This window comes from Cyprinus carpio, chromosome B15 (genome assembly GCF_018340385.1).
Source record: "Cyprinus carpio isolate SPL01 chromosome B15, ASM1834038v1, whole genome shotgun sequence".
NCBI classification, from domain to species: domain Eukaryota; kingdom Metazoa; phylum Chordata; class Actinopteri; order Cypriniformes; family Cyprinidae; genus Cyprinus; species Cyprinus carpio.
This window is the reverse complement of record NC_056611.1, coordinates 3,168,060-3,176,474: the sequence shown is the minus strand read 5'-3', so window position 1 is coordinate 3,176,474 and position 8,415 is coordinate 3,168,060.

The window sequence follows — 8,415 nt, the reverse complement described above, 5'->3', positions numbered from 1 at the left end:
CTGAGAACAGCCAGGGCCAACCTATCCCGTGGCATCAGAGAGGCTAAGAGACAGTACTCCAGGAGGATAACCCATCAATTCAGTGACAGCAGAGACACTCGGAGCCTGTGGCAGGAGATACAGACCATTACGGACTACAAGCCCCTACCACGGACCTGTGACAGCAACATCTCTCTGCTGAACACCTTCTTCGCTCGCTTTGAGAAACAAAACAGCACCACTGCACAGAAGACTCCACCTCCTCCCGGTGACCAGGTGATGATGCTGACCCCGGACAGCATGAGGAGATCCTTCAGCAGGATCAATGCATGCAAAGCTCCGGGGCCCTGACAACATTCCTGGGCGTGTACTGAGAGACTGTGCAGCAGAACTCACTGATGTCTTCACAGACATTTTCAACATCTCACTTAGTCAGGCTGTTGTTCCCACACGTTTCAAAGCTACCACCATCATTCAAGTACCGAAGAAGCCATCTCCATCCTGCTTCAATGACTACCGTCCTGTTACGCTTACTCCCATCCTCATGAAGTGCTTTGAACGGCTAGTCATGCACCACATCAAGCCTGCCCTCCCCCCTCCCTGGACCCATTCCAGTTTGCATATCGGTCCAACCGCTCGACCGATGATGCCATCACTACTGCCATCCACTCAGCACTTACACATCTAGACAAAAAGGACTTATATGTCAGAATGCTGTTCATAGACTTCAGTTCAGCATTCAACACAATCATCCCTCAACAGCTCATTCACAAACTGTTCGAGCTGGGGCTCGACACTTCGCTGTGCAACTGGCTGTTGGACTTTCTGACTGGAAGACCTCAGGCAGTACGTGTCGGCAGCAACACATCCAGCACCATCACACTGAAACTCTGGGGCCCCCCCAAGGATGTGTGCTGGCCCCCCTCCTCTTCACTCTGCTGACCCACGACTGCACACCTTCACACAACTCCAACCTCTTCATTAAGTCTGCTGATGACACGACTGTGGTGGGTCTCATTAGCAACAGAGATGAGACAAACTACAGGAGCGAGGTGAGCCGCCTGGCCGGGTGGTGCAGTGACAACAATCTCTCTCTGAACGTGGAGAAGACGAAGGAGATTGTTGTTGACTTCAGGAGAGCGCACACACAGCATGTTCCTCTGACCATCAACGGTGTGTCTGTGGAGAGAGTGAGCAGCACCAAGTTCCTGGGTGTGCACATCACAGAGGACCTCTCCTGGACCGACAAAACCGCAGCACTGGCCAAGAAATCACAACAGCGTCTCTACTTCCACCGCAAACTGAGGAGAGCCAAAGCCCCACCCCCCATCATGTACACCTTCTACAGAGGCACCATCGAGAGCATTCTGACGAGCTGCATCAGTGTGTGGTATGGCGCCTGCAACGCGTCCTGCCGGAAGACTCTGCAACGCATAGAGAGAGCAGCTGAGAAGATCATTGGTGTCTCTCTCCCCTCTCTCCAGGAAATTTACGGAACCCGTCTCACTCGAAAAGCCCTCTGCATTGCAGGTGACCCCACCCACCCGTCACACAGCTTCTTCAGTCTGCTGCCATCAGGGAGGAGACTGCGGAGTCTCCAGGCCAGGACCAGCAGATTGAAGGACAGCTTCATCCATCGGGCTGTCAGGAAGCTGAACTCCCTCCCGAACTTGCCTCCCTGTCCCTCTTCTGCCCCAGGCACCACTGAACTATGAACCCCCCCCCAGGTCCATCATCCCCAGGTCCTTCCACCCCCCCTCCCTCTAACATACGATGACATGCAGCAGTCACTTTGTGCAGCATTGGTCTGCTCACTACCTCATTCACCATGGAACTAACGTCATTCTACCACCTCATCAGTCAGTTTAAATAAAATAACTGCTCTTGAGCCATTTTGTCACTTTAATCAGGCTGAATAAGATTTTTTTTTTTGCACTAAAAATCTTTTTATCTGTACTGTTTGTTCACTGGTTTGCACTATCTGCCATGTGCTGCTTTATTTAACTTTATTTTTATTTTTTATTATGTCTTTTTTTTTTTACATTCCCTTATTGTATAGTTGTATCTTATATTTTGTATTTGATCTAGATTTTTAGGCTCTATTGTTAGTGTTATCTGTATGCACCGGGGGTCTGAGAGTAACGCAATTTCGATTCTCTGTATGTATGTACTGTACATGTGGAAGAATTGACAATAAAGCAGACTTGACAAGAAACTCTAACTGAGGGTTTGTGAAAATACCTTACCTAGCATTAAAAGAAAAAGAGAAATAAAAGACAGAAGACTCTTCCCTTAATCCCTCTCTAGTCAAACACAATAGAAAACAGATTCTCAAATTAAAGCGCATCCTCCCCCTACAAATAATCTCACAATAAAAATAGAACAAAGTTGACAAACATAATCTTGATGGTAAATCTGGCCACACAGCCAACACAGCACAACTGCATACAACTAGGGGTTTACTGTAACACTCCAACTATTAATGGCAACTGTTCACACAGAGTTACCATACTCGAAAGAAGTTAGCACACAGCATACCTTCTTTAGTGTTTACACCACCCAACAAGTTAACCGCTAACCCCACCGACACCGACACACACACACACACACACACACACACACACAGAGAGAGAGAGAGACAGAGACAGAGACAGAGACAGAGACAGAGACAGAGACAGTGATACGTGCTGGGACCGGAAGATGACAATCTCTCAGAAGTAAGCCTCTCTCTCCGTTTGGAAGTTTCTGGGTCTTTTATATAGTGCTCCACCCACACCTTAACGAGCTGGAACACAATTCAGGTGGCACTCCAAACCTGTGACGTGGAAAGGAGGAGCAACAGAAAGCATACCAAGACAAACACTACATTTTACACCAGCAAATGAAAATACACAGACGTCCCTATGGACGTAACAAAAGTCTTTCAGCTATCAAAAATGGAGCTTTAATTTCTTCACAATGTAAGTATGCTAGAAATGTTTCGGAATGGGATATTTGTATGATTTGTACATATTAATATCCTAGTCTGTAACTGCATCACTACATTGTACAGACATTACAGGTCACAGCCATCTGATGTTCCATTTATCTAAACAAACAACATATATGGCTCTTAAGAGAGCGAGAACCACTGCAAAGATGAGAACCACTGCAAAGATGTGTTTTACAAGCAAGTAAACCTTCTCACTCGAGAGTCAAGTCAAATGATTGAATCTGAACTCAGGAAGGAATTCCAGAAACTCTCTTCTAGTGCAAGAGCATTTTTTGATGCAAATGATGATTATAAGATGGGTTGTAGAGCTTGTTGATTATAAGATGGGTTGTAGAGCTTGTTGCTTATAAGATGGGTTGTAGGATGGTTGTAGAGCTGGAAGCTAGTGCAAAGAGTGATGAGAAAGTGGAGATTGAAATGCAGCAGGCAGGAGATATTGAGAAGAGTGTGAGTGACTGTGAGACAAAGCTCGAAGAGGTGTGAAAAATTGTTCAAATTAAATTGAATCGTTTGAAACGGTTAACGTCTCCAGTAAGATATGGCCAAGAGGAATTAACTGCTGGAGTCCAGGAAGCTGAGAAGGCTTGTGACCATTCTGCTTCATTAACCTGTTGCTGGTGTCAATTGTGAAGGATATGAAGTTCAACTAATTCACTTGGAAAGGCTCGTGAACAGAGCAGTCAAAACTCTATCCAGCTGGGAGCGATGGATTCCTACAACAGAGAAGAAGGACTTGAGTGAGGCATTTAAAAGTCCAAAATAATGGACTTATTTCAAGAAAGATTGAGTTTATTACTGCATGTAATGCTGAAAGAAGTTCTCAGTTTGCAAGTCCTATAGACCCAAATGCAGCTCTCCAAACTATGCTGATTACACCAGTTGTGAGAATAAAAGCAGCTAGTTTGCCTAAATTTAGTGGTATCAAGAGAGATTTCTTCCATTGGAAGAAGGATTGGGAAAGTTTGCAGAAACAAGGACAACAAACTGGATCAGCAGAGGTCTACAGATCTAGGGAACACAGGTGCAATAAAGAACCCTCTCGTAACCAAATCTATTGAAAGTAAATTGCCTGAATTTGAAATAAGAGATTGGCTTGTCTTTATGATTGATCCTGATAATGGTGTAACTCCAGAGAATCACTTTGACCTCCTGTTGAAGTTTTTTAAAGAAACAGGAAGATGTTCTTGAGAGGTAGAAAGGTTTGATAAATCAGAAAGAAGATTTGAGAAGAAATATGCATCTACAAAAACTACAAAGAAGTTTTCTGATATTGGATGTGCTGTTTGTGGAGCTGTAAACCATAAAGACAAGATTTTCTTCTGTAAGAAGTTTAAGGACCTAAACTTGGCTGAAAAGAAAGCTGCTGTGAGGACGATTGGAGCATGCAAGAAGTGTCTTGGATGTCATGAGGTTGATGCTGATTTCAGAGACACATTCTTTTGCAAAAACAGAGACTGCAGAAAGGAAAATGGATCTGATCATCATTTTTTCCTCTGTCCAAGAAAATAATCCATGAGTGGTGGTGAGAAAAGGTCTCTAAAGGAGAACCAAGTGATATCTTCTCAGACTCAGAGTTAAGAATGAGGAAGGTAAAGAAAAAGCGCATGAGCTCCTTTGTTATAGCTTTGATGAAATTGCTAAAGTGCATAAAGTCATCAGACCTAAGCAACTGCAGAGGTTCTTCCCAGAAGTCAAACCTGAGGAGCTGGTAAGACCAAAAGAGATTGAACTACTTATTAGCCACCGAGAAGGAAGGCTAGCCCCACAAAGTGTGCTGGTTGTCGGGGATCTTGTCTTATGGGACATTCCTTTGGGAAAGACAGTGGGCGGAGCACATCCAGACTTATTTGAAGAAATAGATGTAGCTGCATATGAGTCCAAGACACATTTTGCTCGCTCAATGAGAACAGCCGCAGTAAAATATGAGGAGACGGTGGGAGGAACTGAATTGCAAGTGATGTCTAAGTAATTACAACTATTTCAGGAAGCCAGAGCTGAGACAAATATTGCAGCTGCTAGCAACCGTGAGTTCTTGGAATGGTGGAAATGGGATAGCATTGGGGCAGCTTGTGAACCGATGTGTGGAGCCTGTCGCTGTGGAAACTGTAAGCCAGGTGGTTAGGAGATGACACTGGCAGAGGAAAGAGAACTTGAGATTATAAAAGAGTGTCTTGCCTATGTAGAGGAAGATGTGCACAGCAATTCTCCTCATTGGCATTCAAAATACCCCTGGACTGAAAATCCAGCTTCCTTTCCCAATAATAGGGGTGGAGTTGAGGCAACATTTCTGAGGACAGAAAAGCAGCTGAAGAGGGAGCCAGAGTGGCAAATTTTTCTTATGAAATTGATTTCATTATAATTGCTATTAGTATTATAAACAGTGCAAAATACTTATTTGTTGATTGAACTGTGTTGGTCTTTGTAAAATGCGGGACAAATCGTGTCCCTTATTGATTTGATACGAAACACGTCATTTTACCATTACATACGGGATGATAAGGTATTTTGGGATGGGTGGCTAGCCTAGTAACATGTGTAATACTGATTTTTGCATTGAGCTGAACTAAATCAGCAGACAGGCTGAATAAAATGCAAGTTTAATCACTGACCTCAGGTGGCGCTTATGAAACAGCAGAAATGCAGTGGTAACCATGGTTACCACTGTGCACAATGCAGCACGGCACAAACAGAACTTTCTGTTTCTGATGCCTGCTTGTCAAAGAGAAGAAAGAAGTCAAACTGTATTTACATGTTCTCAAACAGCCATTCACAGTCTGTTTGTAGGTGAAATGTAGGTAGTGGGTGCCCCTTTTTAAAATCTGCTTAGGCCCCCCAAAACGCTAGGGCCAGTCCTGGCTGCTCCATAATGATGTTCTAGTTGAGGTCATATGTAGTGTAGGTAATGCCCAAAAATAAAGCCCAGGGGCCCCCAGTCCAAGCCCTGCACCTCATTTCCACCTGTACACAGGGTGCGGAAGCATATTATTGTTTGTGTGTTGTTTAAGCAGACTGTGTTTATCTACTTTTGTGCAACATTCTGATGAATTTAAGTATTATATAGAGCAGGGGTTCTTAACCTTTTTGATGTCGGGGCCCAAATTTTACAGTACAAAGTGGCCCAGGGCCCAATCAAATATTATCACTGTATTGGTTTATTGATCTCACACTTGGTTTAATTTGTATTCAATAACTAAATGAAATCCACTTGCAGTTTAACAGTTTATTATTCATGTGTATGTAAACCTGCACATACAACAAGATGCCAAACACACAACAATTCATGGAACAAATCAATCTGCATCAAGAACAAATTTAAAGGCTCAAGTCAGGCATATTAACACAAAAATCAGTTAGATTTGACAAATTTTACTTACAAAAAATAGAAAATGTATATAAATAAAAATAAATAAAATACAAACAATGTGTTGCTAAAATAAATAAATTCAAAATAATATTTTTCAAATTAAGTTGTAAATGAAAATTGAAATAAAATGCAAAAAATATAGCTTTATAATCTGCAAAATAATTTGATAATTGTTTTAGCAGTCTACATTTTTGCATGGCAGAACCTGAAGTTGCTCTTCATATTTGTTATAAATGAACAATAACAGTCACAACAGTCCAATTTGAACAAGCTACAACTCCCTATTTATGTTCCCCTCTTAATGAGACACTTGGGCCTGCTTCACAGACATTATCAGATCCACCCTGGGTGGAATGGGGCAAAGGCTCACTCTCAGAGTAGCCTCCAGTGTTGCTTTGAGTCTGTTTCAGGTCTTGGTCTTAGCTGTGGCCACAATGGAGAATCCTGATTCACACAGGTATGTAGTTGTGAATGCGAGGAGTAGTTTCACAGCCCTCAGTGCTAGACATGGGTACTCTTTTGAGACAGCAATCCAGAAGGAGCCCAGATCCAGTTTGCCCCACTGCAACTTTAAAGTACTCTCAGTGGCTACTTCCAGAAGCTGGGATTCCAGATGTGAGGGCAAAGCAACATAATTTTTAGTGGGATCCACAGAAAATGGGTACGCAATCCACATGTGTCCCTCTCTGGGATCCTCAGGAAAGTAGTCATCAAATTTCACTGCCAGTTATGAGAGATGCTGTGAGACTAAGTCACTAATCTTCACCTGGGGGGAGTTTTCCAAAATGTAAGACAAAAGAGGAAACATGTCCATCCATTTTTCCTGAGCTCTCTTAATCCACAAAGCAAGTTTCCTCTTAAAAGCTTGAACTTTATCTGCAACAAAAAATAGGTTGCTATTTCTCCCTTGAAGTGAGATATTCAGCAGGTTCAGCAGTGAAAAAATGTCACAGAGGTAGGCAAGTTTAGCTGTGAACTGTGCATTGGCATAATAATGTGCAAAAGGAGAATTTCTCTCAGTGAGAAAAGATAGGACCTCATTCCTCAGTTCAAACAAACGCTTGAGGACCAGTCCTCTTGAGAGCCATCTCACCTCACTGTGATAGAGCAGCTGGACATGATCTGCTTCCAAGCCTTCACAAAGTTTGGCAAAACATCTGGAGTTCACAGCATTATTTTTAATGAAGTTTATGGTTTTCAAATTACATCCATCACCTCATGTAACTTCACGGTGAAGAAAACAGAGGGTCCATTTAGCTTCTGGGGCACGATCAAGTATCTGCCTGACGAAACCGTGATGCCTGCCTGTCATTGACGCTCCACCATCATTGCACACCCCAACACAGTTCTGCCAGTCTAGGCCATTCTCTTTGAAGTAGTTATCCATGCAGCGGAAACATTCCTGAGCCGTAGTCTGTGTGGGTAGCTCTCCACAAAACAGTATGTCTTTGTGCAAACTACTGTCCCAGCGATAGCGAACAAAAACCAGTAGCAGTGCAGCATTTGTGACGTCAGTAGACTCGTCTAGTTGCAAAGAGAAATATGATCTGCTTTTTATTCTTTCTAACAATTGATGCTGTATGTCTGTGGCCATGTCTGCGATACGGTGACTAACAGTGTCATTTGAGAGTGGGATGGTTAGCAGCTTTTTTGCAGCAGCCTTTCCGATCATCTCACGGCACATATCTACAGCGGCAGGTAAAACCAACTCCTCCGCTATCGTGAATGCTTTCTTAGTCTGTGCCACTCGTCTGGCTACGAGGTTGCTGGCTTTCAAAGCGCATTTAGAATTTCCAGTCAGTGACACAACAGACCTTTTCTGCATCTGAAGCCCATTTTCTTTTCTCTTGAAAAATTCCACCGACTTTCCCACAAGCGATGGATGTTTGGTTTCTAGATGCCGCTTTAGTTTTGAAGGTTTCAGTGCTTCATTGGACATCATTAGCCCACACTCCACACACTGGGCTCTCGGCTCTGCCTCGTCACCTCCATTCACAAATCATTACTTAATAAAGTCAGTATTGTATTTGCGGCAAAATCTTAACTTTTGGGGCTGGTTGGCGCAACTTTGGTCTCCCCT